We start from the raw sequence: 23,841 nt of genomic DNA, 5'->3' as shown, positions 1-23,841 counted from the left end.
CGCAACATCATACCATCAGTTCACCAAAACCACTCTATCGTAGCATCATATCATCACTTCATCAAAATCACTCTATCGCAGCATCATATCATCACTTCACCAAAATCACTCTATCGCAGCATCATATCAACAAATCTACTCGATCGCGTCATCATCATCACTGTCACCAAATCTACTAGATCGCACCATCAGGATCTGATACTCGATCGCCATCACCATCACCATCATACAGTCAATCCGCAGACTGTTCCTGGACAATCTTATCATCTTACAATCAACCACACGAAGTGTATTCAAGGGACTGTGATTCTAACCAGGATCATATTACCATAGATCATCCAAGGTTTATTTCTAAACATGGGTGAGTCATAGTGATTTTTCATATCTGCCCATAACTCCTTCCTGTCATCCACAAAATTAGATGCATAGACGAAAGAAACAAAGAACTCCTCCTCCATTCCCTCAAGCAGAACTGAGCAAGTAATCATTTAACTACTTGTAAAACATGGTGTCAAGCGGACTTTTGGACTCCACACTACCCAAATTCTTCCCAGCCGAGTAAAATCATAATTTGATATGAGAGACCAATCTCGAAAAACTGATCTAAAAATGCTATCTGCTCTTCTTTCCTTCACCCGTGTCTCAAGTATACAACCAAACTGCAAATTTTCGTGTAATATCCAATTACGAATTACGGAATATTTTGACATTTACATAACATATATAATAAAAAGATATGTTACATTACATAACATATGTACATTTTAGATTTTAAATAATAATACAGTAAATTTTGTAATTTACTATAATATATTTAATAATCATTTTATCTTACATATAGTTAGGGGTGTAAAAATGAGTCAAAATTCATGGGTCAACTCAACTCAACTCAACCAATGAACCCTAATAAGTTGAAAATTTTGACTCAAATGAGTTGATGAGTCAAATGAGTTATTGAGTCAATTGGTTTGATGAGTAAAATGACTTGGATTGTAATGGTTAATGGTTTCAATGGTTTACCCAATTAACCCATCAAGTTTTGTAAAATAGAGTTAAACCAACTAAAATCTCTAAACCAATGTCAATTTAAGTTTAACCAACACATCTAAACCAATTTAATAAAATTAATATTTTTCCAAATTTCTTAAATATACAAGCGATGAAATTGAGAAATAGTAAACTCGTAATTTTTCCACCAAAAAACATAAACCCGTGATTTTTCCGCAAAAACGTAAACCCGTGATTGTCCCGCCAAAAACGTAAGCCCGTGATTTTCCCGCCAAAAACGTAAACCCGTAATTTTCCCGCCAAAAACGTAAACCCGTGAATTTCCCGCCAAAAACGTAAACCCGTGATTTTCCCGTCAAAAACGTAAACCCGTAATTTTCCCTCCAAAAACGTAAACCTGTAATTTTCCCGCCAAAAAACTTATACCTGTAATTTTCCCGCCAAAAACATAAACCAGTGATTTTCCCGCCAAAAACGTAAACCCGTGATTTTCCCGCCAAAAATATAAACCCGTAATTTTTCCTCCGAAAACGTAAACCTACAATTTTCCCACCAAAAAACTAAAACTTGTAATTTTCCCGCCAAAAACGTAAACCCGTTTTCCCGCCAAAAACGTAAACCTGTGATTTTCCACCAAAAATATAAACCCGTAATTTTCCTTCCGAAAACGTAAATCCGTAAAAAGTGGAATCCGTAAATATTTATAGTTTGATGATAATGAATTAATAATTATTTATTATTGTTTTATAATAATAATTAATTAAATTATTACTTAAATGGGTTAACCCATTTAACATTTCAACCCGTCAAATTAAATGAGTTATGGGTTGACCCAATCCATATAACAAAATGAGTTGGGTCAACCCATAACTCATTTAACTCTCAACTCATTTGATTATGAGTTGAGTTGAGTTGGGTTACCCATTTTGACACCCCTACATATAGTGCGGGTAAACTATCTAAAACCATCACACAAAATTAATTAGGCTTTGAATGGTATCAGTTTTTCAGAGACTGCGGGACAAGCGGTTATAGAAGCGCGGTGCGGGTTTTTTACGATGCGCTTGACTAAAACGAAGTATGTGGAACAAGTGCGATTAGTGCGAAACACACAGTACTGAACAATGTATTAATGGTAAAAACGATATGTGGTACAATACAAATAGTTTAATGGTGAAAACCGCAATTAGCTGTACAAATATATTATAAGTATACATTTTGAAAATTAAAATAGATTACTGATATTATTATTAGTATGAAGTAAAAGTTATAGTTTTGTGTTTAGTTAACGATTGTTTTAATATTTTTTTTTACAAACCTTAAATATAAGATAATTTAAATAATTGAGTTTAGAATTTTATAAAAATTATTTTATTTCTGTAATTAAGTGAAACAATAACTATCAAAAATACAAGAAAAATAATACATGACAAAATAATATGAACGAGTATTTTGATTTTCCCACAACATGTCTGCAATATTGTCTCTTATTTGTGGAATAAGTTCTCCATCTACTACTTCATTTGCTTCTATATCATCTAACTTAGGCTCCCAATCTGTATCGTTTATTCCAGCCTCTATCATTACTTCTGTAAAATCTGCATCTGAAAATTTTGAAAATTTGATAAAATTATGAAATCTCATTGTAGCCATTACCACTCTCTTTTGTACTTGAATACTACATCTTGGGAAATCATAAAAAATTCTCCATTTCTTCTTCCAAACTCCAAGAGTTCTCACGATTACTAAACATAATGACGCATGACATCGATCAAATAGTTCTTTCTTATTTCTTGGAAGTGGTCTAGAATAGAATTACGACATATGATACTTCACAATTCTACCTCTTGATAGAAAAACGTGTCGTGACATATGATCTCGATGCTCAATTTCAAATATATATGAATAACATATTCAAATCACATATTGTCATGATGCTCAAAGATGCATTATCGTGTCAATTCCAATACATTCCTTGTAATTTAGGCTTCACTTTTACACAAACATGAGTCCCATCCATAGCTCCAATAAATCCACTAAAATAAAGTCAATATCTTCAATATACTTCAAGTCTCTCAGTAATTAGATGTAAATCTTGAGTTGTTGGAGTTCTAATATAATTAGATGCTAATAATTCAGTTGTTGTAAAACCTTCCCCAAATTTTCTCTTCACGGTCTCTTGATTTCGTCCAAATCTCAAACCAACATCTCTTTGAACTTCATTGTGCCTACTTATTTGTAAAAACATAGCAACATTTTTTTCAATGCTTATATATAGTGTTGGTTATAGATTGTAATTTGTTTGTAACAGACTGCACAATGTTGTGAATGCTGTGAGTGACATTCGTAATAACTGAAGACAAGCAACAACATCTTATTGTAGTCGATGCCAAATATTTCTCCATCCTATACCTCCATCAATTTGCATTGGTGCTCTTTCGAAATATTGATCATGGTAACTCAAAGTTGGCTGAATTATTAACTCCTCAAATTACTCATCTTCTAAATTCCACAATTCAGCTCTTTCTTCGTAACGTAGATTATTTTTTCCTTATGATCCCAACTAACATATACGAAAAACCTGAAATTTTATGAGATAGTGAAAATGTTATTAGCCATAAGTGAACTTACAATATATAATTACACCAAATGCGGAAAAAACTAAGAAAAGCCATAAAGAAAAACTAAGAAAAATCATAAAATATTTTTTAACATAAACAAGAATAGAATCGATTAGAAAAAACTAATTTTCGTCTTTTGAATCTATTTGCTCCCTGCAAGGTTCCCCATATATTAAACAGACCTCCTCGTCTATGTCTTTCTAATCCTTCTTGTTGAGTGTCCCTTAAACAGATGAGCTTCTTTGTTAAAAATTAGGTGTATTACGCCCTTGTTGAACATTTGATGGTGGACCCGAAGATTGAAAGTTTGGTTAAAGACCATAATGTGAAGCATTTGGTGATGAATTCCATTGTGGATTATTTTGCGGTAAATTCCATTGCGACTCAGTTGGTTGTGTGCCCCATTGTTGAGCATTTGGTGGACTATTTCACTGGGAAGCATTTGATTGTATCCCCCAATGTTGAGCATTTGGTGGTGTTCGCCAATGTTGTGCATTTGGTGGTGTTCCCCAATGTTGAACATTTGGTGGTGTGCCCCATTGGTGGTGTTTCCTAGGCCTGAGATTTGTGTCCGACCGGTTAATTCGGGTTCGGTTTTTCGGTTTTCCGGTTTATTCGGAAATTGAATCCTATTCCGAATAATAATTCGGTTCGGTTCGGACCCGTTTTATTCGGGTATTTACATTCGGTTTAATCGGTTTTCTACATTATCAAGACACAAATCTAACTAACAAAAAGTGAACCAATTCGATTAAAATCACGCTTACAAAAAGTTAATCAATTCAGAGCATCCATCATGAGTATACAACAACAACTCAATAACTTAACCGAAATGAAATACAAGAGATACATAAATTGTTCCAAAAACATGTATCTCGACAGAAATGACAATAAAACAATGATCCATTATAGGCCTGTGACTTTGCACGTAAGTCAAAGGGAATCATTTGGCATGTTGTCATTGTTCTCCTGACCCCAAAAGAGAGAGAGTTTGTTGTTCAAAAAATCATTTGTGTTTGTCACCTTGTCTGTTAGACAATAAAATAAGATAATGTTAATGAGAAAGACTAAACTGAGACAGACGATTAAAGAGTAAAAGATAAGATAATGTGTACCTCAATTTCGAACTCTAATTCAAGGATCAAGTGCTTGGCACAGGTTTCTCAAGCAAGTACATGTCAAGTTCACTACTAGCTACTTCATTTGCAGTCTCTGCTACTATCTCAAAGTACAAAGAATCCATCCTCTCATAACCATCATCATCCGTCAAATCAAACAAGGCACTAACATCTGCTGCTTCGCCATGATCACTTCTTGTTGCACCACCACTATCAGCTTGAGAAGATGTGCTCAGCCTCGCCACATACTCCTCATATAGCTTCCTCATCACATCCTTAATCCCCGATCTAAGATGATTAGCTTCCAAGCTATCTTTCCCATAGAGCTTGTCAAAACATAAACTTGCAAATTGCATTTTGTTCCTCGGATCAAAAACACTTGCAATGATCACAAGCGGATTCATGTTGATAAGACCATCCCAGTATTTCTCAAATTTAGCTCGCATCGCCATAGCTTCTGTCGTTAATAGTGTACCGCCGTTAATTGCAAGCCTAATCAGATTTCTCTCAATGTTCACAATCTCATTGTAGCAAATAGTTGATGTCACTGATTTAGATGCCGAAAAAGAAAGAGTGCAATTGAAAAAGATTTTCAGAAACTTACATAACCTTTGCACTTCTTCCCAACTAACAAATGTTGGAGGACCAACACGTTTTCTTGCATTCTCATCTATTTCGTCACTCTCATCATCCTCATCCTCATTATCCTCATCTTTCTCCATGAAGTACTCATTGTACAACTTATCTTCAGCCAACATTTTTTCAAATGCACCCCTACACTTGATCGCAGCTGTGAGCATAAGATAGGTGGAATTCCATCTAGTGACAACATCAAGACATAAGCTTCCTCTAGTTGCATTTCCTGACTCAACCCTCGATTTAAAAGACTTGAGTCTATCACCCGATGACCTCACGTACTTGATTGCATTCCGAATAGCCATTATACTATGCTTAGCCTTAGCTAGCCCATTTTTGACTATCAAATTCAAGATGTGAGCACAACAACGCATGTGAAGATAGTCACCATATTTGACTAGTGCATCAGGATCTCGCAATATCAAATTATCTATGAACAACCGCAAAGCTTTGTCATTACCTTTTGCATTATCTACTGTGACTGTGAAGACCTTCTTGATATCCCATTCATCTAAACAGCCGATCAAATGTGTAGCTATTGTATCTCCCTTGTGATGAAGGACGGGTTTGAAGCTGATAATTTGTTTCTGCAACTTCCAATCATTATCAACCTAGTGAGCTGTCACCACCATGTAACTACACGCAGTTGTCCTAGCTACCCATATATCTGTTGTCAATGAGACTCTCTGTTTTTGCTTACCAAACAACTCTTTCAAAGCAGCTTTCTCTTGCAAATACAATCCATAACAATCTTTAGTAGCTGTCGTCCTACAATGAAGCTGATACATTGGGAGATTGTTAGCACAGAATCTCCTAAACCCCAATGACTCCACGAATGCAAAAGGCAGCTCACAAAGCACTAACATCTCATTAACAGATCTTCTAAACAGCCATTTATTATACTTGATTGCTGTCATTACACCACTGCTATCACCAGCTATGATTTTCTGTTTATCACTCTCTTCATACATCTTGAATAACTTGCACCTTTTGATGTGATTGGTCATTTCACTTGTTCCACTTTTAACCGAGTCGCATCCAATCTCTGTTTTACAATAGCGACAGTTGCTTAACGCTAGATTGTTTGGCTTTTGATCAAAATGCTTCCACACAACAGCTCTATGAGCTGGCCTTTTCCTCTGTTTGACTGGAATACTAGAGCTTGATCTCTGAGATTTTGTTCTTTTACCTCTAACTGAAGAGGGAGGTGGACCATCTTTGTCTCCATCAATCTCTTCACCAAGAATGTCTTCATTGTTGTTTTCATATGATAGAGAATCCATCTGCAATTAAAGACATGACAACAAACAAACACATTAACAATAAAAAGAATAACACATACAATGGAAACAAGTTAACCATGATAATAAATTCACCCATCAGCATAAGATAAACAAAGTTATCAAGCTACTAGTACTACTCATCTTTCTATTGTCGACAATTTTTTTATTTATCCATCTGTTTTTTTTTCTTCTCTACCTAATCAAATACTATATGAACTAAAGACTATATAAAAACAGTAATGTTTAAATTGATACTTTTCATATTATAGATGGACAATAGCAAGTTTAGCAACACGTACGGTTACATGTTTATACTCAAAATATATTCTAAAAATTATTGAGTCTTTAATAAATGGGATATATTCAAAATGCCATGCTTGTTTTGACAAGATGATGTATACAAAACAAACAACGCATAATGTCACAATTCAAGACAAGATGATGTGTTGTTGAGACATTTCTTTATTTATTCTTCAGCAAATTGACTTTAAATTAAGATTCAAAACTAGAAAGATCATTGTCTTTTTGAGTATCCGTGCAACATGAGAAAGAAGCAGAGAGACTAAAGAGAGAAAAAGATTTAGAGATGGAGAATTGGCCGATCAAGTTTCTATAAAAACCCTAAATCTTCTAATCAAGATAATATATGTGTGTCTATGCCTCCAACAGAGAAAAAAAATGATCTTTTATCATTCAATTTGATAAACATACTCCTTTGCCCTTTCAAAAAAATTATTCGATTTCATTAGTGTAAAGACACAAGAACTTACCTTGAATATTGATGATGAACGTATGTTGAAGATCGATCGAACAAGAAGAATATAGAACAAGAAGAAAATCGAACGGATGTTGAAGATCAAAGCTCAATCACTCGGGTTTCGCCACTTGAGAGAGTGAGAGGCTGCGATTAGGTTAAGAATCTAATGTTTGGTTTAGTACTTATATAGTTAGGGTTAAAATTCGGGTAACCGTCAGTTATCTGTTTTCCGAACCGAACCGAATGCATAACCGAACTAATTTTGTAAGCATTCCGATCGGTTCTAATTCAAATTAAGACCCAAACCGATTTGCCCAAATCTCGGTTTGGTTCGGTTCAGACAAATCGGTTCGGACACAAATCCCAGGCCTAGAACTGTTTCCCATTATGAAATATTTGATGGTGTTCCCGATTGCTGAAAACTTGGGCCTCCTAAATATGGACTGCCATAAGAATGTCCGGAGCCTAACCTCTTCGGCAAGTCTTGGTTGTTCCAGAAAACACTAGTCTTAGCTTCTAACAAATGTATATTTTCCTCGTCGGTTCCTCAAGTATGTCAAGAAAATACTCTCGCCAAAATTTTAGCTGTTTAAGTGTATCAATGCATGCCCAATGAAATTTGGTATTCCTTAGAAGTTCTAGAGCACGAAAAATAGCTTCTGCCTTTTTGAATTCATCGTAATCTTCTTGGTCAAAACTACCAGGCCAAATTTTTTGAAACTTTGTCATTGAAACTCAGTATATCCAATGATGGTGTCTTGTATAGGTGTTTTGAAAGATTGTCTTCTATTATTTCCTCTGGACCTACTTCCAACATTGTTTGCTTCTTAACTTCCTTCTGATCTATGAGAACTACTCCCCGCGCCTTACACTAGAATTAGAATTATGTCTACTTTGTTGTTCACCTCTTCCAACAGGATTACAAAATGTGTCACAAGTGAACTCATTCGTAAGATGTGTATCATCATCTACGATAAATTTCTTCATTTTCTTCAGTCTTGAGAACATGAGTCTCAGGCATGTCACCACCATCCGAGTAACCATAAATGGCATCATCAGCTCGTCTCTGGTTCATTTGCTCTTCTCGTCTTTGGCATGAAGAATGTTGTGATTGGGAAGAAACATCATGCAATCTAAACCATCGTGGCATCGCATCCCAAAACTCTGGTGGCTGTCGTTTGATCTTATTAGTTATTTTATAATATATGTATATGTTAACATTAGTAGCATTAATAGAATGGTCATAAGTAATTACTAATTCATGACCCTTCCACCACACGTTAGATGTAGAAATCATGGATGATTCAGAATTTCTATTTTTATATGCTTTTTGAACTCATCAAAAATTTTCTTAAAAACCCAATAATATTTATTCATGTTAAATGCTAGGTTAAAATTTTCAACCATGTACTCTCGACCAAGAGGGGTAGGATCTTTAAGAGTGTAATTATTCATGAAAATTGCATGAGATCAAACAACTCAATCAAAGTTGTTTCTTCTTCATAAGTCTATACATGCTTCGATATATATTTCTAAAAACTACACTTAGTATGCAAATGTTAGAAAAAGCATTTAATAACCGAATTTACCCTTGTTGTCTTCTTGGTGGGAACATTTGTGTTATTTTGCCTCGAAGAATTTGTCTTTGATCGGCCTTTAGACAACGTACCTACATTTAACAACAGAATACAATATAACATCAAACTATTAAAATAATGTATCATAAGATTATACATATTATTGGTTTTTTCATTGTTACGGTATTTATTATATAAATGTTTAATATTGATACATACCATATATAATTTTTACTTCAATTTTCTGTTATATATCTTAAGATCAAAAATGTAAATTGTTTTTAATATATGGATGTGGAGAAATTTTATTTTATTTTATTTTAAATATAAGTGTATAATAATTTTTATGTAATAAAATATATATATATATGTGTATTAAGAAAAGAAGTTTACTTATGCGAACGGATGGATAGGTAAATGCATATTTGATAGAGAAGTTACTTGTACAAACGGATGGATCGGTTAATGCGTACTTGATAGATGAGTGTTTTTTTTTTTGGTAAGATAATAGTGGAGTATTTTTAAACTAGAGAAGAATATTGTATGATGTATTTGTGAATAACACATAGAAAAAAGTATTATATAATATAGTTTTTCTAGTATTTTTTAATTATAAAAAAGTTAGTGTCAACTATCTACACTCTTCAAACACAAGATGTACTTTTGGTCTATGTTTGTCCCGCACAAGATGTGTTGATCTTTTTCTCTGATTTTTAATTTAAAAAAAGGAAAGAAAGAAACAGATCTGTCCCTACAACTGCTCAGCCACGACTCACTTTTTTCACTTATCCGGTGACGACCTCCATCTCTGATCATTCGCCTCCGGCGATGTTAATTCGGGTCAGTGAGCTACCGATCATTCCGTTGAAGCGGCGGCAGCAAGCTTCTCGCAAAATCCTAATCCTCAAGTTGGGCCCTTCCTCTATGCTAGGCCCATTATCTGCTGGCCCATTATTGTTTTCCCCTCAGCCCACAAAACGTTTTAAGTTTTGGACCCTTACATTACTGTGGCCCAGGTCTGTTCTATTTCTTATTTTGTCAAACCCTACTCTATTGTGTTTCAACTTTGCTGAGATTGGTTATGGACGCCTCCCTTACTCTGTTTTATTACCAATAGTTAGTTTAGACAAACCCCATCTATTGATCCTGGTGGATGAAACTTGTAGTGTTCTAGAGCTTTTTCCATAAACCTTTTTACCATCTAAAAAACCCTTGTTGCAACCTTCCTTTTCATTTGAGAGAAATTTCGCAAGACCTCCGTCCTCTCTGATGCGAAACAGTGTATATTTCTTAATGTGCTCCATTGATGGTGCATGCATTGATTTGGGGCTATCCAAGGTCATCAACACTTTTTCAACGTCACTATGCCTCTTTTGGAATGTGACCATTCAACAATCTCCCGGAATCCTTGTGGATTTGTTTTCGACTCACCATTCGTTTGTTTGTGGCATGCTACTACCTTGTTCTTGTCTCCAACGTATGGACTTATAGTAGTATTATCTTATCTATGTTATTGTTCAATCTATTTTGAGAACTCTCCTTGTTGTATCCAACCATGAGGATGATGATTGTCTACTCTTTGTACTTCCTCTTGCTTGAGTGAATAAAAGTACTTTTGACAAAAAAAAAGGAAAGAAAGAAAATACAGCTATGAATGGTGACAAAAATGAAACACACCATGCGTTTTTTTGAAACGCCTAAAACATTCAGTGCCTTAAACTCTAAAAGTTAAATAAACTACAAAAAGATAATATTATTTACTAATTTACTAGTTTTAATAAACATAATTATTTAAAATGTAGGTATTAGTTTTTACAGTATAATCAGTAGAAACATGTCTTAGAAAGTTTTAAATGTTAAACTGGAATTAGAATGAAAATTAATTAAAATGCATAGTTTTATGTAAGAAAATGATAGAAAGTAATAAGGACAATGCAACCAATAAGAATATAAATGTAGATAGGAAAACAATAAAAGAAAGAATATGGCCATCACAACAAAGAAAAAAAAAGAAAAAAAATTGCACGAAAGGGCCCCAAATCAATTGCACAAAGCACTTATCGTCAAGTAGCTAAGATAATTAGAACCGCTAGTCCAATTAGAAACTATTGATAATAAGCATGGGGCACGTACACAGTTGTTACTAATCGGTCACAACCTTTTTTATAAAAAATTTGTTAGTTACCCTTTTTCAATTTATATTTGCTACATGGAATAGAATTCTTAATAACAAGTGACGAATAAAAAAAAACACTTTGTTCTCTCTCATAGCTAGTGTTATGTTCAAAACAAAGTTGTCTCTTTTGTGGGGTTAAGAACTTCTCTCTCAAATTGATTGTTCTGAGCGACGCTAAAATTGGAGATATTGCATTCTTCTCTCCGGTGATCGTCAAAATTTTCACCATCTTCTGTTTATTTGTTATATCAAAAATTAGAGGAAAAAAACAAAAATCATCATTTCCTACTTAGTTTATTACCAATAATTAAAAAGAAAGAAAAAGAGGATTTCTCTTTAGGTTGGTTTGATATCAGGTTTCTATGGATAATCAGCTTGAAGAGGCTCTCCAGGTGATATCGATTGAACATGATACACCTTTAGTTCTCTCGAATCTCCTGGAATTTCGTTCTACTGAAAGGAATCAGAGTAGCGTCTTGGGGTGATTTCTTAATCCGAATAATTAGAGGTTGTCTAGTTGGATCTTAGATATGTTTAGGCTGTGGCGTTTATATGATAGGGTTCGTGGAGTTACTCTTTTCAAATATCGATATAAGTTCATTTATAAATATGAGGAAGATCTTACAAAGGTTTAGAGACTGTAGTTTGACCCAAGATGATTGGTGCGTAGCAATGGAAAAGTGTGTTGAAGAACAACCAGATGTTTACTTGAGGTTCCATCTAGTATGGATTCGGCTGCGTAATCGTCCGGTTAATTATTACACTAAGAAATATATCAAAGAAATTGCGGCCGGTGTTGGAAAAGTGATAAAATGTCCGTTTCATGCAGAAAATCAAAGAGTCAAGACTATATGCGTGTTCGAGTTTTGTTTGATGTCTCTCAAGGTTTGCGGAATTTAAAAAAGGTTTAGCTACCAAACGGATCGATAGTTAAGATTGAAATCGATTATGAAAGAATCCGAAAGAGATGGTTTCAATGTCAGCAGCTAACTCATAACAAAGCGAGTTGTCTTTCTATTCCTTTACGCCAAGGCTGATACTATGATGGATGACGATGGGGGATACCTACATCTAAAGATAAAGGAAAAGAAATTGCTTTGCCAGAAAATAATCAAAGAGAAGTGCCGTTGTCTTCCCATAAAATGATGGCGGATGCTTTCAAAGCCAATTTACATATCGTCTCCTTACCTAAGGAAAACCCTAACTCGATGGCTGCTTTACCAGATGATATGGATCAAATTAGACCTAAGCACTCTGTCAAATAAGAGATAAATTGCAGTACTCTAGGGTCGAATTCCACAAAGTTCTTTTATCCACACAGAAGGTTATGGTCTCACAATTAAACTAAATCTACTAGTATTAAAAGTAAAAAGAAGCAAGAAAGCATGTAGCAGATAAGATTATAGTAAATTCAGATGATTAAAGTGACGGTTTTAAGGATATTTTCAGGAAATGGATGACTAATAGTTCTAGCTATAATTAGGATTGTTATTGAACCATTCTAGAGCTCAAATCACTAATATATGATCAACCAACTCTCGTTGCATCGACTTACTATGCCTATTAATTAAGGACTGCAACTCTCGTTGCAAATTCCTACTCGCAGAACATTCACTAAGATCAGGTTTGATAAGTTCACCTAGATATAAAACTAGATCTATCGGTATTTAAATACTCAATCCCTACTCGCGAATTGTGTCGATCGTCACTAAGAGGGTGTCGGTCGACACACTTGCCTTGGTAAGAATCCGAATTTGTCTTTGAAGCTTGATTTACTCAGTTTACCTCTAAAATACTCCATGATCTCCAATGCATCCCTAAAGTGTAAAAACCTGAAAAAGACTAGAAAATACTATAGGAATAATAAAAAGACTCTAAAAACAATACCTAAATCATACCTGATATGTTGCGTTTTTGGTGTCTCAGGTCCCATAGTTTTGAGTCATTTGTCCTGTCGAAGTCCGTCTTTTGCGTCTTTCTGGTCGTGTCTTGAGTCTTTTGTAGGTTTCACGAACTTGTGACAGGGTTGGTGGTTTTGAACTTGATACAGGGTTGGATGGTTTCGGGTCAAGAAAGAGAGAGAAAAGCTGAAGCGGAGAGAAGACGGTGGATACCGATCGGTCCAAGAGGGGACCAATCAGTCCGTGCTACACCAAATCGGCCAAAGACGGATTGATCGATCCGTGCTTCACCGATTCATTTAAAGACGGTGGGATCGATCGATCCACCTCTGGATCAGTTGATCTGACTTCTTGAGGACTAGTTTTGGTTTTCCTTAACCGGATTTATCTTCTGTTTTCTGTAATTGGATATTAAAATCCTAGAGACCTTATTTTATTTCAACGTTTTTTTACCCTTCTTTTTCTGTAACATTTTGGAGAACCATTTTGTAAGCACCCTTGGTGATTAGAGATTCATCATTCTTGACAATTTGGAGAAGATTTCTAAACCTTATTCTTATTTATTCAATCTGAATTATGTTTTCTTTAATATCACTTTGCTTGATTTCTAATGCAATGTGAGAGTAATTTTCCAATTGGGTTTTAGGATTCTAAGTAGGAAGTCAATGAATTAGTAACCAAACTGTTATAAGGAATTCTCAATTTTTAGGTTCTTCAATATATGTGTTATTAATGCTATAATAGGATTAATCACCCTGTTTTAGAACTTAGGTTTTTCTATGCATTTAAAGTGTTCGATAGAATGCCTGAATGAATATAAATTGAGCATTCTATTTCTAGCCTGCAAAAGTTGACGTTAGAATGCATTGTGAACTGAATAAACCGACTCATTAATGCGAATTTGTTTAGGAAACTGCTAAAGAAAGTTTAGTAGTTGTGTAGTCAAATTTAGTGATTAGTATCTCGAGAGAGAGTTAGTCTAGAATTATGTTTATGTGTGAGAATGGTTCCTTATAATTGAATTCCCTGTTTTGTTTATTTTGCTAGTCTTTGTCTTTTGAAATACCCTAACGCCCAATGTCTTTACTCCATAAGTTTAATCGTTTCATTTATTTGTATTTTTATTTATAACTGAGAAAATCAAACAATAACCTCTTTAGTTTTAGCTAAGAACGAGTCTCGGAAATCTTTAGAGTATCTTTGGTCCTTGATGATCGATGTGGAAATATACTACCTATCGGTTAAGTGTATCGAGCAATTACTCGAGCAATTACTCGAGCAATCAATACCTAGAATTGGTAAAAATTGAGCTAGCCTCTAGAGATCTAGAAGTACCACGAGTAGAAAACAAAGAGAAGAAATACATGGTGATATACCTAGATTTTTACCGATTCTAGGTATGATTTAGGTATGGTTTTCAGAGTCTTTTAATTATTCCTAGAGTCTTTTCTAGTCCTTTTCAGGTTTTTACACTTTAAGAATGCATTTGGAGATCATGGAGCATTTTGGAGCTAAATCAAGGAAATCAAGATGGAAGGATGAATTCAGATTCTTACCAAGGCAAGAGTGTCGACTGACACCCTGTTGGTGTCGATCGACACCATTCAGAGCCCAACAAGTTGCCCCTAAAGATTTCTCTAATTGCATTTTAGTTCCTGCACATTTTTGAAACATTATATGTAGATTTTTAAGGTCATTGTTTAGACCTAACTTTTTGATTAAACACTTTTAGCGACTCTCTGAGATCTTCGAGAGTTTCATCAGAGATTCCAAAACACTGTCGAGAGGAGATATTTTCTAAACTCTATTCTTCTTTTGATTTTTTTATGCAATCTTATTTAAACATGTTTTCAGTTTCTATGATCAGGTCTAAGTAATCTACTTGTTTGGTTTAGTTTCAGTCATTGGATTCTACAAATTTGAGAAATTGAGAAGACTACAAAGCTGAATTTTTGGGACAGTATTTCACGCAATCTAGGATGGCTATCCTGAGATAATTCTAACTCAAGCAGGCTCAGGGATAATTCCAACCTCCTGCAGGTACTGCTCATGTGTCTTCATCTGGAATAGTGAGATTAAATTGATGATGTAGCAGATTCTTTAAGGCCAAAAGAAGAATGTTGTTGATATCAATGTAAAGGTGGATATCATGTACAATGATCTCATTGGGAAGTTCACAACGCTATCCTCACATGTCAAGACTCTTGAGAATCAGTTCTCGCAGATTGTTTCTGCCTCTATGCGACAACCTGGTGCTCATTCTGGAAAAAACAAACCCAAGGGAAAAGAGCAGTGTTATGCTGTTATGATTCAGGAAAAGATCCTAGATAGATTGATATCACCAAACAGGTGGAAACTAATGCTATTGTTGTTGAGACACTTGTGGAGGACATGACTGTAGAGGATGATAACCCTTTATCTGTGGAGCCGCCACCTTATGTTCCTAAGCTACCATTTCTAGGCCGCGAGAGACAGATTCAAAAACAAAACATTATGTACACTTTGATGAGATCATGAAACAGTTGTATGCCAGACTCCCTTTCTTACAGTTGGTTCTTCATATCACCAAACAGGTGGAAACTAATGCTATTGTTGTTGAGACACTTGTGGAGGACATGACTTTAGAGGATGATAACCCTTTATTTGTGGAGTCACCACCTTATGTTCCTAAGCTACCATTTCTAGGCCGCAAGAGACAGATTCAAAAACAGAACATTATGCACGCTTTGATGAGATCATGAAACAGTTGTATGTTAGACTCCCTTTCTTACAGTTGGTTCTTCATGTTCCAAGCTATATAAGTTACTTGAAAGATATCTTGTCCAACAAGAGGAGCATTAAGGAAGGGGTTAAGTTGATTTCCAGGAGAAGAGTATGCTTAGTAGGAGGTGTCTCAGAGACAACAGAAGGAAGCTCAACTCACTGATGTAATAGAGTTGTTAGCAGGGAAAGAAATGGTCAGCACTTGTAGTGCCATCCCTCCAGCTACTATTCCCGAGAAACTCGGTGATCCAAGGAGTTTTGTTTTACTTTGCTAGATTGGAAAGTCTATGTTTGAGAGATGTCTTTGTGATTTAGGAGCTGTAGTTAATTTGATGCCTCTTTCTTTGTCAAAGCGCCTAGGCATCACAAGTTTCAAACCTTCAAGGATCTCTTTGATTCTAGCGGATCGCTCTATGCGATTTCTAGTGTGTTTGGCGGAGAATGTGCATGTCAGAGTTGGAAAATTTTACGTTCCCATTGATTTTGTTGTCTTGGAACTTGATAAGGAACCACATGATCCTCTCATTCTAGGTAGGCCATTCTTAAATACAACAGGATATATAATTGATGTGAGAAGAAGCATGATCAACCTTCAGGTTGGGAACTATGCTTTGGAGTTTGACATGAGAAAGATGAGGAAAAATCCCACCATTGAAGGTCAACCATTCTCTATAGACACAAATGATGAGGCTAATGCTGAATGTGTAAAGGATTACATTGACTTGAGTGATGTTGAGGAAGTCCTGAATAGAGACACAAAAGATCCTCATGTGACTTTGATACCACTACAGCGTGTAGGAGACACCATCGAGTATAAGGTGTAGTGTAAAGGAACCTCAAAACCTTTTTCCAAAGCTAGAAGCATTCTCACTTTGGAGTGGAAAGAAAAATGTAGGAAATCTGTAAAAAGAGTGGTTTGTAAGGTTCTAAGGATGAAGTTGACTTATTGGTGACCTTGTTTCGGAACAAGTTCCCGCACTCGTGCCCATTGATTCTCAAGAATCCGGTCAAGCTAGTGATATTAAACAAGCACTTGGTGGGAGGCAACCCACTGTTGGTATTGGATCCCGCACCGGAAGTCCGGGACCAACTAAAAATTGACATATGGATAGGAAAGAGGCCCACAAAAGCGTGGCCCACATGCTTCTTTAGTCGAGGAGAAGAACGCGGGCAAAGTGGTCATACCGCAAGGTAAAAGTAAAATCGAGATAAGAAGTAGCTGGTTTAAAAGGCCGTTGGGATGAAAAGGGGAAGCCCATGATGCTCAAAGTTAATTCAAATTCGAACGTTTGAACTGTAAATTCAAAGACTGAAACGGATACATTTAAGAGATAATAATTATGAGTAAATGAGAATTAAGTATGATTCTTAGGTATAAGTAATAGGGCCAAGGGCCATAAAAGGGACACGCATTTTTGTACAACTTACTATACACATTTTCTTACCAAATTTATAGCTTTTCCATAGTTGATAATTCTTAATACATATTTTTGTCCTCAAGAATAATCCTTCTCACTAAATATATAAATACTTGAGTGTCTGAATCCGACATCCATATTTTGGCGCCGCCTGTGTGGACGGAGGATTCTTGAATTGTCAGATTTTCTATACCGCGATTTCAAGATAACCAGCAATGGCCGGAGAAGACTCCATCAACGCATCGTTAGCCGAAACTCTCAAAACCATGCAACAACCCATGTCAGAAATAACGCAAAAATTCTTGGATGTGGAAAAGGCTGTTGAAACACTGCAAGCAAACCAGGTATCTCTTAGTCAGAATGTCAATACTATACAATCTCGTGTTCGTTCTATGAATGTAAGAAACCCCGTCGGAGTTTGGAGGACTATTTTCAATTCGCCAAGCTCCCTTGTGCGAAATGGAACTAGTGGACAAACAACTCCTGATGCCGCTAACGCGGTGGTTCAACCGGAAGATGGGGAAATACATCTCAGAGGTGAAGATCAGCTCGCAGCAGCACGAGCATGAAAACCTCAAACAGCTCGAGACCATGAGGAAGGTGAGCCAGGAACTAAAGGAAATGAGGTCAAAATTCCATCAGGCCACGAGTTCGGAACCGGATATCAACCGGGTCATCGAAGAAGCTAGGCAAACATCGAACACCTTTCATCCCATAAATCGCAAGTTTGAGAATGAGGGATTCTCGGAAGCTTAATCTAGAACCGTACAACGGTTTGGAGGATCCAAAAAGTTCTCTCGAAGCTTTTCTAATCGCCGCAGGACGGGTCGACTTGGATGAAGCTGAGGAAGATACGGGATACTGCAAACTCTTTTCTGAAAATCTGTGCGGACAAGCGCTTATGTGGTTCACCCAGTTAGAACCAGGTTCAATCAGTAACTTCAACGAATTGTCAGCCGTGTTTTTGAAGCAGTATTCCATTCTTATTGATAAAAGCATTTCGGACACCGATCTTTGGAATTTGTCACAAGGGCCGAGTGAATCACTTTGGACTTTCATCACCAAGTTCAAGAATGTACTTTCAAAACTCCCAAGGATTTCACAACAGTCAGCTTTGTCTGCCCTACGGAAAGGTTTGAGGCACGATTCAAGATTCAAAGAGGATTTAATACTTCACAAGTCGGACATAATTCATGATGCTCTTTTCCGAGTAAACAATTGGATGGAAGTAGAAGATGAAAAAGAAAGCTTTGCAAAAAGGAATAGGCCAGCAAAACCAGCGGTCACCTTCCCTACCAAGAGAAGTTTGGGTCGCAACCTTTCAACAATAATGTCGGGAAAGAAAAATTAAACACTTGGGTCCGGGACAAAACTCTGTACTGCGACATACATAGGATAACCGGACATCTAACCAAAGATTGTAGTGTCCTTAAAAGGCACCTCGTGTAACTATGGGCCAGTGGAGATCTTTCCAAATTCAACATAGATGATTTTGTGAAGAAATATCACGAAGCAAGGGATAACTCCTAAGTTCAAAATTCCAAAAGGCCGAGGTTGACTAACGAAGAGGAACAAAGAAGTTCGAAAAGAAAGATCAATGTGATCCTCTGAGGCTCCAAACTTTGCCGTGATTCTGTTACTGCTATGAAAAAGCATAGGCGAAATGTTCTACTTAAATCAAGCTTGAGTGAAGAAGTGAACTACCAAGGCTCTTCAATATCATTTCACGAGGAAGAAACACGGCACCTCGAAACACCTCACGACGATGCTCTAGTCATTACTCTAGACGTGGCTAACTTTGAAGTACCAAGAATTCTCGTCGATACGGGTAGTTCGGTTGATTTGATCTTTCTAGGTACTTTGGAAAGAATGGGAATTAAGAGAGCGGATCAGCCATGTCTCTTGGAACAATCAAGTTACAGGTGGTTAGCTGGAAAGATGTCGAAGATTGTGGACTTTATCATTTTTGACAAACCGGCAGCTTACAACATCATCCTCGGAACTCCTTGGATTTATCAAATGAAGGCGGTCCCCTTTACGTATCATCAATGCATCAAATTTCCAACTCCAAGCGTAGTGGAAACAATTCGGTGAGACCAAGAAGCTTCGTGGACATGTTATCTAACTAGCCACCGTTTGAAGGTCCAATAGCAATTAACGAAGCCCGCAAAGAAAGGAATAGTCCCAAGATTTCCTAGTGGGCAGAAGGGGGACGATGTCGACATCGAAGTAATGTTAGAAGAAGACAAACCAGATCGGAAAGTTTGAATTGGAGCCACTCTAACTGGCGAAAAAAAGAAACTTTAGTTGAACTTTTAAAGAAAATAAAAGCATCGTTTGCATGGTCAGCAACAGACATGCCTGGCATAGAACCAAGCATTATCTGCCATGAGCTAAACGTGGATCCAACCTTCAAACCTTTAAAACAAAAAAAGAAGGAAACTCGAAGTGGAACGAGCAAAACCGGTAAACGACGAAGTGGATAAGCTTTTAAATATAGGATCTATAAGGGAGGTGCAATACCCAGATTGGGTGGCAAGAACCGTCGTGGTCAAAAAGAAGAATGGAAAAGACAGGGTATGCATCGATTTCATGGACCTCAACAAAGCTTGCCTGAAGGACAGTTTCCCGCTTCCACATATAGATCGTCTTGTGGAATCAACCGTTGGAAATGAGTTACTAACTTTGATGGACGATTTTTCGGGTTATAATCAAATAATGATGAATCGCGAAGATCAAGAGAAGACGTCATTTATCACGGATAGGGGTATCTATTGTTATAAGGTAATGTCTTTTGGTTTAAAAAATGTAGGAGCTACCTATCAACGATTGGTCAACAAAATGTTCCACGAACATCTTGGGAAGAAGATGGAAGTTTACATATATGATATGTTGGTCAAGTTGTTGAAGAAAGAAGACCACGTCAAGCATTTAGAAGAATGCTTTGAGATTCTTAATCAATACCAAATGAAGCTGAACCCGGCAAAGTGCACGTTTAGAGTCCCATCCGGGGAATTCCTTGGTTATATTGTGACAAAAAAAAAAGGAATTGAAGCCAATCTGAATCAAATTAATGGCTTTCTCAACATGCCGTCTCTAAGAAACTTTAAAGAAGTACAACGATTAACCGGCCGAATTGCAGTGTTGAACCGTTTTATTTCAAGATCAACGGTTAAATCCTTACCCATTTATCAAATTTTAGAGGGAAACAAAGGGTTTCTTTGGGATGAGAAGTGTGAAGAAGCATTCGGACAGCTTAAGACGTACCTAACCACGCCACCCGTATTGTCTAAACACGAAGCAAATGAAAAGCTCTTTTTGTACGTTTCGGAGTCAAATCATTTAGTTAGCGGAGTTTTGATCCGGGAGGACTGGGAGAACAAAAACCGATTTACTACATAAGCAAGTCCATGACGGATCCAGAGACCAGGTATACAATGATGGAAAAACTCGCACTCGTAGTGGTAACATCCAGTCGGAAACTGTATCCGTATTTCCAGTCTCATCCAATCGAAGTGTTAACGAATCAGCCACTTCGAACAATTCTTCATAGTCCAAATCAATCCGGAAGACTGGCGAAGTGGGTTGTTGAGTTAAGTGAGTATGATATAGAGTACAAGAGCCAAGTTGCCATGAAGGCTCAAGTTTTAGACGATTTCTTGACTGAATTACCAGTGCTTGGCGCCCTAGAGCAACCGGAGAATCAAACTTGGAATCTACATGTAGACGGGTCTTCATCAAAACAAGAATCCAGAGTGCGAATAAAGTTGGAATCCCCAACATCATAAAGTCTTGAACAGTCATTCCGTTTATTATTTAACGCCTCTAACAACGAGGCAGAGTATGAAGCTCTAATCGTAGGACTCAGGCTAGTACAGGGAATTGGTGCTGAAGAGGTAGTCGCTTATTGCGATTCACAATTGGTTGTTAACCAATATAATGGCGATTATGAAGCCAAAGATTCAAGAATGGAGGCATATCGCAAAGTAGTAAAAGTCATCCCGGTGGAATGTATTTATGAGCAGAGCATTAAGCAAGGAAATGAAACCCTCGTCGTTACACGGTCTCGAGCTGCAGCATGTGATCGTGGTGAACCCGAAATTGAGTTGCCACCTGTCAAACGTAGAAAGTCAAAAGGTTCAATCATACCTTAGCCCGTCGTACCAAAATAAAGTAATGTCGAAGAGCCCGCCAATCTGACAAAAGATTCAGTTCCAGAAATAGTTATAGAGACTGAGCCACTAATCGAGGAAGACATCCTTGAACCAAATGAGCACCCCGAACCGGAACCATGGATATTCCATGAGATCGACCAAATTCTGGCTAAAGATTGGGAGGCTGATTGGAGAGAGCCAATAAAGCATTACATCGTGACAGGTGAGCTCCCAAAAAATAAGTGGCAAGCTAGAAAAGTGAGAAACGTTAGCGCGAAATTTTGTGTATCAAAGGTTGCTTTGTATAGACGAGGTGTCAGCGATCCTTATCTATTGTCATTTTTGGACCCGAAGTCGAGATCGTCTTGAGCGAAGTATACGAAGGTTTGTGTGGCAGTCATTCTTTAGGAAGGGTCATGGCTTTCAAGATTAAAAGAATGGGATATTACTGGCCCACTATGATCACGGATTGTGTTAAGTATGCCCAGCGGTGTAAACATTGCCAATTCCATGCACCTCTTATCCATCAGCCTTCAGAGTTATTCTCTTCCATCTCTGCCCCATACCCGTTTATGAGGTGGTCGATGGATATCGTTGGACCATTGCACAGCTCAGCCCAAGGCGTACATTATCTTTTGGTTTTAATAGATTACTTTTCGAAGTGGATTGAAGCCGAAGCATACATGAGCATCAAAGACTCGGCGGTAAAAACTTTTATTTGGAACAACATCATATGTCGACACGGCATCCCGTACGAGATAGTTACGGACAACAGACCACAGTTCATTTTGCACGAACTCGAAGCTTTCTACTCAGATTGGAGAATCAAAGTTAGTTATTCCACCCCACGGTACCCACAAGGAAATGGCCAAGCCGAAGGTGCAAACAAGACAATCCTTAGCAATCTAAAAAAGCGCTTAAATCATTTGAAGGGGGGGGGGATGGTACGACGAGCTCCAACCCATTTTGTGGGCTTATCGTACAACTCCTAGGCGTTCTAGGGGAAACTCCGTTTTCTTTGGTAAACGGGATGGAAGCAGTGGTTTCGGCCGAACTTAACGTGCCCGGACTTCGCCGAACAGAGGCTCCACTAAACGAAAAGGAAAACTCAGCGATGCTCGATGATTCGTTAGATACTATCAATGAAAGGCGAGATCAGGCCTTAATCCGGATTCAAAATTATCAGCAAGCGGCAGCTCGGTATTACAATACCAAAGTCAAAAGCAGGCCTTTCTTTGTAGGGGATTTCATGCTAAAGCATGTTTTTGATAATAAGAAGGAAGAAGGAGCAGGTAAACTCGATATTAATTGGGAAGGTCCTTATATTGTTATCGAAGTGGATCGGAATGGTGTTTACAGATTAAAGGATTAAAAGACAGGCTAGTCCAACGTCCTTCGAATGTGGTGAACTTTAAGAAATTTTATGTTTAAAGTAACACGCGTTTTTTATGTACATAAACTACGGTGTGGTTTGATCCCGAAATGGGTACGTAGGCAGCTAGGAAATAGTTTAGCTACTAATAAAATTTGTTTTATTCATTAAAAAAGAAAGGAGTTCGACTGTGCGAACATACAAAAATAGGAAACAAAACTACATTTATTCACAGCAGTAAGTAAAGAAGACGAAGTCTCAACATGCGCGCACTTCGAATTAGGAAATTCTTCTCGTCTTACAGAACACTTGGACTCCTTGACCAGCGAGGTCAAAAATTGGCAACATACAGTCCTGTATGCGAGCAAACTCGGAGACTCTGAGCTCGATCCAATCCCCGGGATGAGAGTTGAGGGTGTGAAGCTCCCTATATCACGGTGACCCTTCGTAGCATTTGATTGATCTTATTCTGGAGTTTCTTCTTTTCTAACGAATGCTTCTGGTGCTGAACCGCAAGAGCTTTGATGAATGACATCGCGATTTCTTCATCTCTGTCCGGAAGCCCCTTGATCAGCGCACATGGAGCTCGGATTTGGGACCTGAAGAAGCCACGAGGTGGAGAAGGCCCCCTTCCCGGCACGTTTGGGATATCCTTGTCCATCATTCCGACTCTTAAAAAATCTGGCATAAACTCCGAACATTAAAGGTTGAACTCCATAGCTGCAGAAAAGGAAAGATAGGTTATGTGGAAAATAAAGAGGACTTAGAGCTACAATTTATAGGGGTTCTCGTAACCCATGGAGACCGCAATCCCATTCAAGAATGAAGTGATTCGCGGAAAGACTCACACCTTCTAGTCTGACCTTCATTTAAAACATATCTCCAGAACGAATATTTCAAAGTCAGGAGAATAGGAAAGTTTCCATGAATTAAAATGGGTCGGAGCCCAGAGCAAGTTCAAAAGAAAAAAAACAAAAAAAAATAAAGAAAAGTAGCGAGTTCGAGGGACATTTATGAGAGAGGGTCAGGAACAGGCTCCTTCATCGCCGGTTCAAGG

General features: G+C 37.3%; 8 pseudogenes across 8 annotated transcripts; 4 read left to right on the top strand and 4 right to left on the bottom strand.

Annotated features, from left to right (window-relative positions):
* Positions 1-302: 302 nt before the first annotated feature.
* AT4G06618 lies at positions 303-752 on the bottom strand (annotated as a pseudogene; the record flags this gene model as incomplete). The annotated part of the gene is made up of 1 exon: positions 303-752.
* A 376-nt stretch (positions 753-1,128) lies between these two features.
* AT4G06616 lies at positions 1,129-1,722 on the bottom strand (annotated as a pseudogene; the record flags this gene model as incomplete). The annotated part of the gene is made up of 1 exon: positions 1,129-1,722.
* Positions 1,723-2,380: 658 nt separating this feature from the next.
* AT4G06614 lies at positions 2,381-3,589 on the bottom strand (annotated as a pseudogene; the record flags this gene model as incomplete). Its single annotated transcript has 1 exon — positions 2,381-3,589.
* A 1,181-nt stretch (positions 3,590-4,770) lies between these two features.
* Positions 4,771-6,666, bottom strand: AT4G06613 (annotated as a pseudogene; the record flags this gene model as incomplete). Its single annotated transcript has 1 exon — positions 4,771-6,666.
* Positions 6,667-11,538: 4,872 nt separating this feature from the next.
* On the top strand, positions 11,539-12,186 carry AT4G06612 (annotated as a pseudogene; the record flags this gene model as incomplete). Its single annotated transcript has 1 exon — positions 11,539-12,186.
* Positions 12,187-15,190: 3,004 nt separating this feature from the next.
* Positions 15,191-15,943, top strand: AT4G06611 (annotated as a pseudogene). Its single transcript has one exon.
* A 105-nt stretch (positions 15,944-16,048) lies between these two features.
* On the top strand, positions 16,049-16,735 carry AT4G06610 (annotated as a pseudogene; the record flags this gene model as incomplete). The annotated part of the gene is made up of 1 exon: positions 16,049-16,735.
* A 738-nt stretch (positions 16,736-17,473) lies between these two features.
* AT4G06609 lies at positions 17,474-22,780 on the top strand (annotated as a pseudogene; the record flags this gene model as incomplete). The annotated part of the gene is made up of 1 exon: positions 17,474-22,780.
* Positions 22,781-23,841: the final 1,061 nt, after the last annotated feature.

The sequence above is a fragment of the Arabidopsis thaliana genome, chromosome 4 (assembly GCF_000001735.4).
Source record: "Arabidopsis thaliana chromosome 4, partial sequence".
Taxonomy (NCBI): domain Eukaryota; kingdom Viridiplantae; phylum Streptophyta; class Magnoliopsida; order Brassicales; family Brassicaceae; genus Arabidopsis; species Arabidopsis thaliana.
Note: the sequence above shows the minus strand (reverse complement) of the source record. Positions and strands in the feature narration are given on the sequence as shown.